We start from the raw sequence: 7,092 nt of genomic DNA on the forward strand, positions 1-7,092 counted from the left end.
AGCGAGCTGTTAGCGAGCGTGTTCGCTGTAGCGAGCAGGTAGCGAACCACACCAGAAGAACATCTGTTCTTGAGTTTCAGAAAATGATTTTCCACTCAAAATCACCCAAAATCCCAGTTTTCATGTTATAAACCCCAAATAAGTTTATATTCATGTGCAACAAGTATATCTAAACACAAAAGGACAGTTCATTTCTCAGATCCACATCATAAACATCGAAAAAGTAAAGATTAAACACTTTTTCATCAAAACTCTCAAGAACACAAAGTTCTTGAGTTTAATCTTTCATACAACTCGTTTTAACCATAATTTTCGTTCATTAATCATGTTAAAAGCATGTTAAGCATATTAAGAACCTTAGGAACGATTTCCATCAAGAAAATCCGTTCTAAGCTAAAACGAAAATGGGGTGGAGGAAGTTCGGGTGAGGAGAAATCGACATTCTCCCCTTCCTCGGATCACCCACGAATATGAAATCTACTCTCTTACCTGGATTCGAAGAAAACACGACGAAGCTCTCGAATCCCTAGCTCTCCTCTTGCCCTAGCTCCTCAAGCTCTCTCTTCTCCTCTCAAGAACACAAAAGAAACATGAGAAATGAATTCTCATCCTCACTATGCCCTTATGGGCGCCTCCTCACACTCACAAGGCCCATTGGGCCTCAAGCCCAATTGGCTTGGCCCAATAACGCGTTAACTCACTCTACTCGCTTAATAACTAAAGTACTCGATAAATAACCCTAGTTATTAACTTAATTAAAATGCCACGTTAAATAAAATATTTTAACACATAAAAATAATAATACGAAAATTGGGTCGTTACAAATAGTTCTAAAGTCCGCGAGAGCTATTTAGGATTAATGAGTTTTATATTGATTTTCAAAGGTACTTATATAGGTAAGTGAGCGTGTGAGAGCTGAGCATTTATTTTATCTAAGTATAACGCTAGTCAAGATTTGCGAGAGCTGAGATTAGTGTTTTTAAATCAAATATAATTCTTGAAAACTGGCAACTGTTTTATTTTCTTAAGCAGTTTTTAATTAAACGTTGACTATAATTCGTCACGAGAGTGAGAATTAATTAAAGTAAAAATCAATAGAGCGAGAGCGTGAGATTTCTACTAGATAGTAAAAACTGAACATTAAATCTAATTCGCAACGAGAGTTGGGATTAGAGTTAATTAAATTATATTGTTTTTCAAAGAGTATTTTATTAGCGGGTGTGAGGACGAGAGTTAAGCACCACCTTTATAATTTATAATACTAGTCAAGATTTGCGAGAGCTGAGATTGGTATTTTTAAATCAATATAGTTTCGAAAATTTAACAGTTTGTCTAGCGCGAATTAAGCATTGAACCCTTTGAAGCAACTAATAGCACGTCCTAGCAATATTTTATTTACATATAAAAAATCTAAAAAAAATATTTTTATTTCTCTTATTTTAATTATTCAATTAATCAAAACCCTTTTAATCATAAGCCTTAGATTTACAAAGCAACACTAGAATACGGTAGGTCGATTATTGGTCCTTTGGGTTCGATATCTTTTAAAACTACACGACACGACTGTATACTTGCAGTCACGTTGTCCCGTCACGATCAAGTTTTTGGCGCCGTTGCCGGGGATCAAATGGAGGGCCATGATGAAAAGGAAGTGGCGAGGGCCACTAGGGAGCAAGTGGCGGGCGCCATCTTGGCCTGGTTGGCGGACGCCAATGTGTTTTCCTTGTGGGCTTGGCTTGGCTCGTGGCTTGGGCAGCACTTGTGTGGCTTGGCTGCTCTTGTGTGGCCCATTTTTGTCCATTCTTGCTCCTTTTCGGTCCGTTTTCGCTCCTTTCTTCAATTTAGTCGATATCGTAACTCCGGTGTTACACCGTAGAGACTAAGGCAAATTTTATTTTATTTTACCCCGATTAGTTCGTTTGTTGCATGCCAAACACTCGCTCTAGAGGCAAAAGATTGGTGCAACTAGTTAGCGAACCCGAACGTCTTTTAAGACGTAGAAATTTAGAAAATCAATTAGAGATTCCTCTTCCCGATTTAGTTATGGCTGAAGCCCCACAAGAACGACCACTAAGGTCATACGCTATTCCTTCGCAAGCTGAACCTCACAATAGCATCGCTGCCCCCGCTATTGAAGCAAATAACTTTGAGCTTAAACCTTCACTGTTGTCGGCCGTACAACAAAACCAGTTCTCCGGAAATCCCACGGACGACCCCAATCTACACTTATCTATATTTCTGCAATATGCGGATACCGTGAAGGCAAATGGTGTCAGTCCCGAAGCTATAAGACTTCGCTTATTCCCATTCTCGTTAAGAGATAAAGCTAGAGCCTGGCTCCAGTCCCTACCATCCAACTCAGTCGCAACATGGAACGAGTTGAAGAAAGTCTTTTTAGCGAGATATTTCCCGCCTAGCAAAACTGCTATGCTAAGAGCCCAAATCAATGGATTTAGACAAAGAGACAACGAATCTCTTTTCGAAGCATGGGAAAGATACAAAGAAATGATTAGGATATGTCCTCATCATGGGCTCGAAAATTGGCTAATTATCCACACCTTTTACAATGGTCTCTTGTATAATACAAGAATGACAATAGACGCCGCAGCTGGTGGCGCACTTATGGATAAACCATACAACCAAGCCTATCAGCTTATCGAGAGCATGGCTCAGAACCATTATCAGTGGGGAAACGAGAGAACATCCGTAGAGAAGCCTCAAACGAAAGGCGGTATGTACGAAGTAAACGAGCTTGACCTTGTTAAAGCCAAACTTGAAGCTCTAACTCAAAAGATGGAGAGTATGACCACAACACCTGCAGCCACCGTGGCTGCAACAATTTCAAATTGCGAACTATGTGGAATTCAAGGGCACACTATCGCTGAATGTCAACTCTTGACGGAAGTCCCCCCAGACCAAGTGAACTATACTCAAGGAAGCCCTTACAACCAAGGTCCGAGGAACCATCCATACCTTTCGTACAAAAGCAACAATGCTCTATATGCACCTGGCCAAGCACCTACTCCTTCACCACCAGGATTCCAAAAACCTGCTCAAAATGCTCCTAGGAAGTCTAACCTTGAATTGATGATGGAGAACTTCATAGCCATACAAACTCAAACTAACAAGGAAGTCCTAAATCAAAACATACACACTAATGAGCAAATTAAGCAGTTAACAAGCAATTTAGCTATCCTAGCCACACACAATAAGATGCTTGAAACTCAAATAGCACAAGTGGCACAACAACAAGCATCTACCTCTGCTCCTGCAGGAACATTTCCTGGTCAACCACAACAAAACCCGAGAGGACAAGCCAGTGCTGTTATACTAAGAAGTGGAAAACAACTAGATGAACCAACAAATTCAAAACCTGATGACCCAGCCGTGCAACAAGGTTCTAATAAACTAACCGAGGAGAGTGAACCAAAAGAAAAAGAGGATAGTGGAGAGGAAATCAAAGAGAAAGAGAAACCTTACGTTCCTCCCCCACCATATAAACCACCCATCCCATATCCTCAAAGATTAGTACAATCCAAAAATGTAGGGCAATTTAAGAAATTTGTAGAGCTTCTACAAAAACTAAACATCACAATACCTTTTACGGAAGCTATCACACAAATGCCCTCATATGCTAAATTTCTCAAAGATATCTTGACTAACAAGAGAAAGATCGAGGATGATGAGACCGTCATGCTCACTACCAAGTGTAGCGCCATATTACAAAACGAAATGCCCCCTAAGTTAAAAGACCCAGGAAGTTTCTCCATACCTTGTGTCATTGGAAAGTACGTAATAGATAGAGCCCTATGTGATCTAGGAGCTAGTATCAGTTTAATGCCCGTAGCCTTATGTGAAAAACTGAAAATGGGAGAACTAAGACCAACAAAAATGTCCGTACAATTTGCTGACCGTTCTGTCAAATACCCTCTAGGTATTTTAGAAAATGTGCCCGTACGTGTAGGACAATTCTTTATCCCAACTGATTTCAAAGTTATGGACATAAGGGAAGATTCCAATACACCTATCCTTTTAGGAAGGCCATTCTTAGCAACTGTCGGTGCCATAATAGACGTAAAGAGAGGAAAGCTCACTTTTGAAGTGGGTGAAGAAAAAGTTGAGTTTATCTTAACTCAATTCATGAAAGCACCAGCAATAGACGATGAATGCTACATGCTAGACGTCATTGAAGAATGTAGAAAAGAAGTGGAAAAGGATCAAGCTAAGTATTCTGAAATTCTAAAAACCTCTGATCCTCAAACTCATAAAGATAATGAAGACGACCCAGCCGAATCTAAAGATCCTACACCTCACCTTGATAAGCCAACTTTAGAACTAAAGGCTCTACCTGAAAATTTGAGGTATGAATTCCTAGATAAAGACCTAAAACGACCAGTAATAGTCAGTGCGGATTTAGGAAAGTTAGAAACTGAAAAACTTCTAAACATTCTAAGAAAATACCCAACTGCCTTAGGGTATAACATCACTGACCTAAAAGGAATTAGTCCTTCAATATGTATGCATCGTATTACGCTAGAGGAAGACGGTAAAACCTCTAGAGAACCCCAAAGAAGGATCAATCCAGTTCTAAGTGAGGTAGTTAAGAAAGAAGTAGAGAAGCTTCTAGAAGTAGGAATCATATATCCCATATCTGATAGTAAATGGGTCAGCCCAGTACATGTCGTACCAAAGAAAGGGGGAGTTACAGTTGTAACGAATGCAAAAGGAGAATCTATAGCACAAAGAGTTGTAACTGGCCATAGAATGTGCATAGATTATAGGAAATTAAACAAAGCCACTCAAAAAGACCATTTTCCTCTACCCTTTATTGATCAAATGCTCGAGCGATTGGCTAAACATTCGTATTTCTGCTACCTAGATGGTTATTCAGGATTCTTCCAAATCCATATTCATCCCGATGACCAAGAGAAAACCACTTTCACGTGTCCTTACGGAACTTTTGCTTACCGACGAATGCCTTTCGGACTATGCAATGCTCCCGCAACTTTTCAAAGATGCATGATGGCGATCTTTGCAGATTTTATAAATGATATCATGGAAGTCTTTATGGATGACTTCTCCGTTTGTGGGCAAAGCTATGAAAGTTGTCTGTCGAACCTAGAAAAAGTACTTGAAAGATGTGTAAAGGTGAATCTTGTGCTTAATTGGGAAAAGTGCCACTTTATGGTCCGACAAGGAATAGTTCTTGGACACGTAGTGTCCGATAAGGGGATTGAAGTAGATAAAGCAAAAATTCAAGTCATAGAAAATCTTCCACCCCCAAAAACAGTAAGAGAAGTACGTAGTTTCTTAGGACATGCCGGTTTCTACCGGCGATTCATTAAAGATTTCTCTAAAATCACCAAGCCTTTGACCGGCTTATTATTGAAAGATGCTGAGTTTATCTTTGACGACGGATGCTTAAAAGCATTCGAACAAATTAAAGCAGCCCTTATATCCGCACCAATTATCAAACCACCCGATTGGAGTTTACCCTTCGAAATCATGTGTGACGCTAGTGATTTCGCTATAGGCGCAGTTTTAGGACAACGAAAAGATAAGAAGCTTCATGCGATCTATTACGCAAGTAGAACTTTAGATCCTGCGCAAATGAACTACGCCACCACTGAAAAGGAGCTCTTAGCTGTCGTATTCGCGATACATAAATTTCGATCTTACCTAATAGGATCTAAAATAATTGTTTACACAGACCATGCTGCTATTAGGTACCTATTAAATAAGAAGGATGCTAAACCTAGGCTTCTAAGATGGATCCTACTTTTACAAGAATTTGACCTAGTGATCTTAGACAAAAAGGGAACCGAAAATGTAGTAGCCGATCACCTATCTAGAATAGAGGGCATTGAGCCTGAGTCAGTACTTATCAATGACGAATTCCCTTACGAACAACTCATGGCTCAGTTGGAAACTATCTCGGCTAAATTATCCTTAAAACTATCCAATACCACACAACTAAAGGAAGAAGTCTGCTCCGTCAAAAATACTTTACCATGGTATGCTGACTTCGTAAACTATTTATCAGCAAGAGTCCTTCCTCCGGGTTTAACCTACCAACAAAAGAAGAAATTCTTTCATGACTTAAAAAACTATTATTGGGACGAACCCCTACTCTTTAAAAGAGGCCCTGATGGAATCTTTCGTCGTTGTGTCCCTGAAGAAGAAATGAAAGATATAATTACCCAATGTCATTCTGCCCCTTTTGGAGGGCATGCTAGCACTTCAAAGACGTGTGCCAAAATTTTACAATCTGGTTTCTTTTGGCCTACCCTATGGAAAGACGTCCATATCGCTGTTAAAAATTGCGACCGCTGCCAACGCACCGGCAACATATCTAGACGCGATGAGATGCCACAAAAGGGAATTTTAGAGGTAGAGATTTTCGATGTATGGGGAATAGATTTCATGGGACCCTTCCCATCTTCTGGTGGAAATAAATATATACTTGTCGCTGTCGACTATGTTTCAAAATGGATCGAGGCTTTAGCCTCTCCTACAAATGACACCCAAGTAGTTATTAAGATGTTTAAAAATATAATCTTCCCTAGGTTCGGTACGCCCCATCTCGTTATTAGCGATGGTGGCTCCCATTTCATATCTAAAATCTTTGAAAAATTATTAATTAAATATGGGATAAAACACCGAATAGCAACCCCTTATCACCCACAAACTAGTGGGCAAGTAGAAGTATCAAATAGAGAAATTAAAAAAAATTTAGAAAAAACTGTTGCTACTAGGAAAGATTGGTCATATAAACTCCCCGAGGCTCTGTGGGCCTATAGGACAGCATATAAAACCCCTATAGGAACTACACCATTTAATCTAGTTTATGGAAAATCATGTCACCTGCCTATAGAACTTGAACATAAAGCCTTTTGGGCTATTAAGGCACTAAATATGGATTACACGGCAGCGGGGAAGAAAAGAATCCTTGATCTTCACGAACTTGAAGAACTCAGAATAAGCGCTTATGAGAATGCTAAAATTTATAAAGATAGAACTAGGAAATGGCATGACAAGCGCATACTTAAAAAAGAATTTAACGTAGGAGAATTAGTGCTTCTTTTTAACTCT

The 7,092-nt window shown here is 39.5% G+C and overlaps 1 non-coding gene across 1 annotated transcript; it reads right to left on the reverse strand.

Moving 5' to 3' along the window:
* Nucleotides 1–2,427: 2,427 nt before the first annotated feature.
* Nucleotides 2,428–2,534, reverse strand: LOC123887770. Its single transcript, XR_006801768.1, has one exon. It is a non-coding gene; the product is annotated as a small nucleolar RNA R71 (small nucleolar RNA).
* Between the last annotated feature and the right edge of the window lie 4,558 nt (nt 2,535–7,092).

The sequence above is a fragment of the Trifolium pratense genome, linkage group LG5, assembly GCF_020283565.1.
Source record: "Trifolium pratense cultivar HEN17-A07 linkage group LG5, ARS_RC_1.1, whole genome shotgun sequence".
Lineage (NCBI taxonomy): Eukaryota > Viridiplantae > Streptophyta > Magnoliopsida > Fabales > Fabaceae > Trifolium > Trifolium pratense.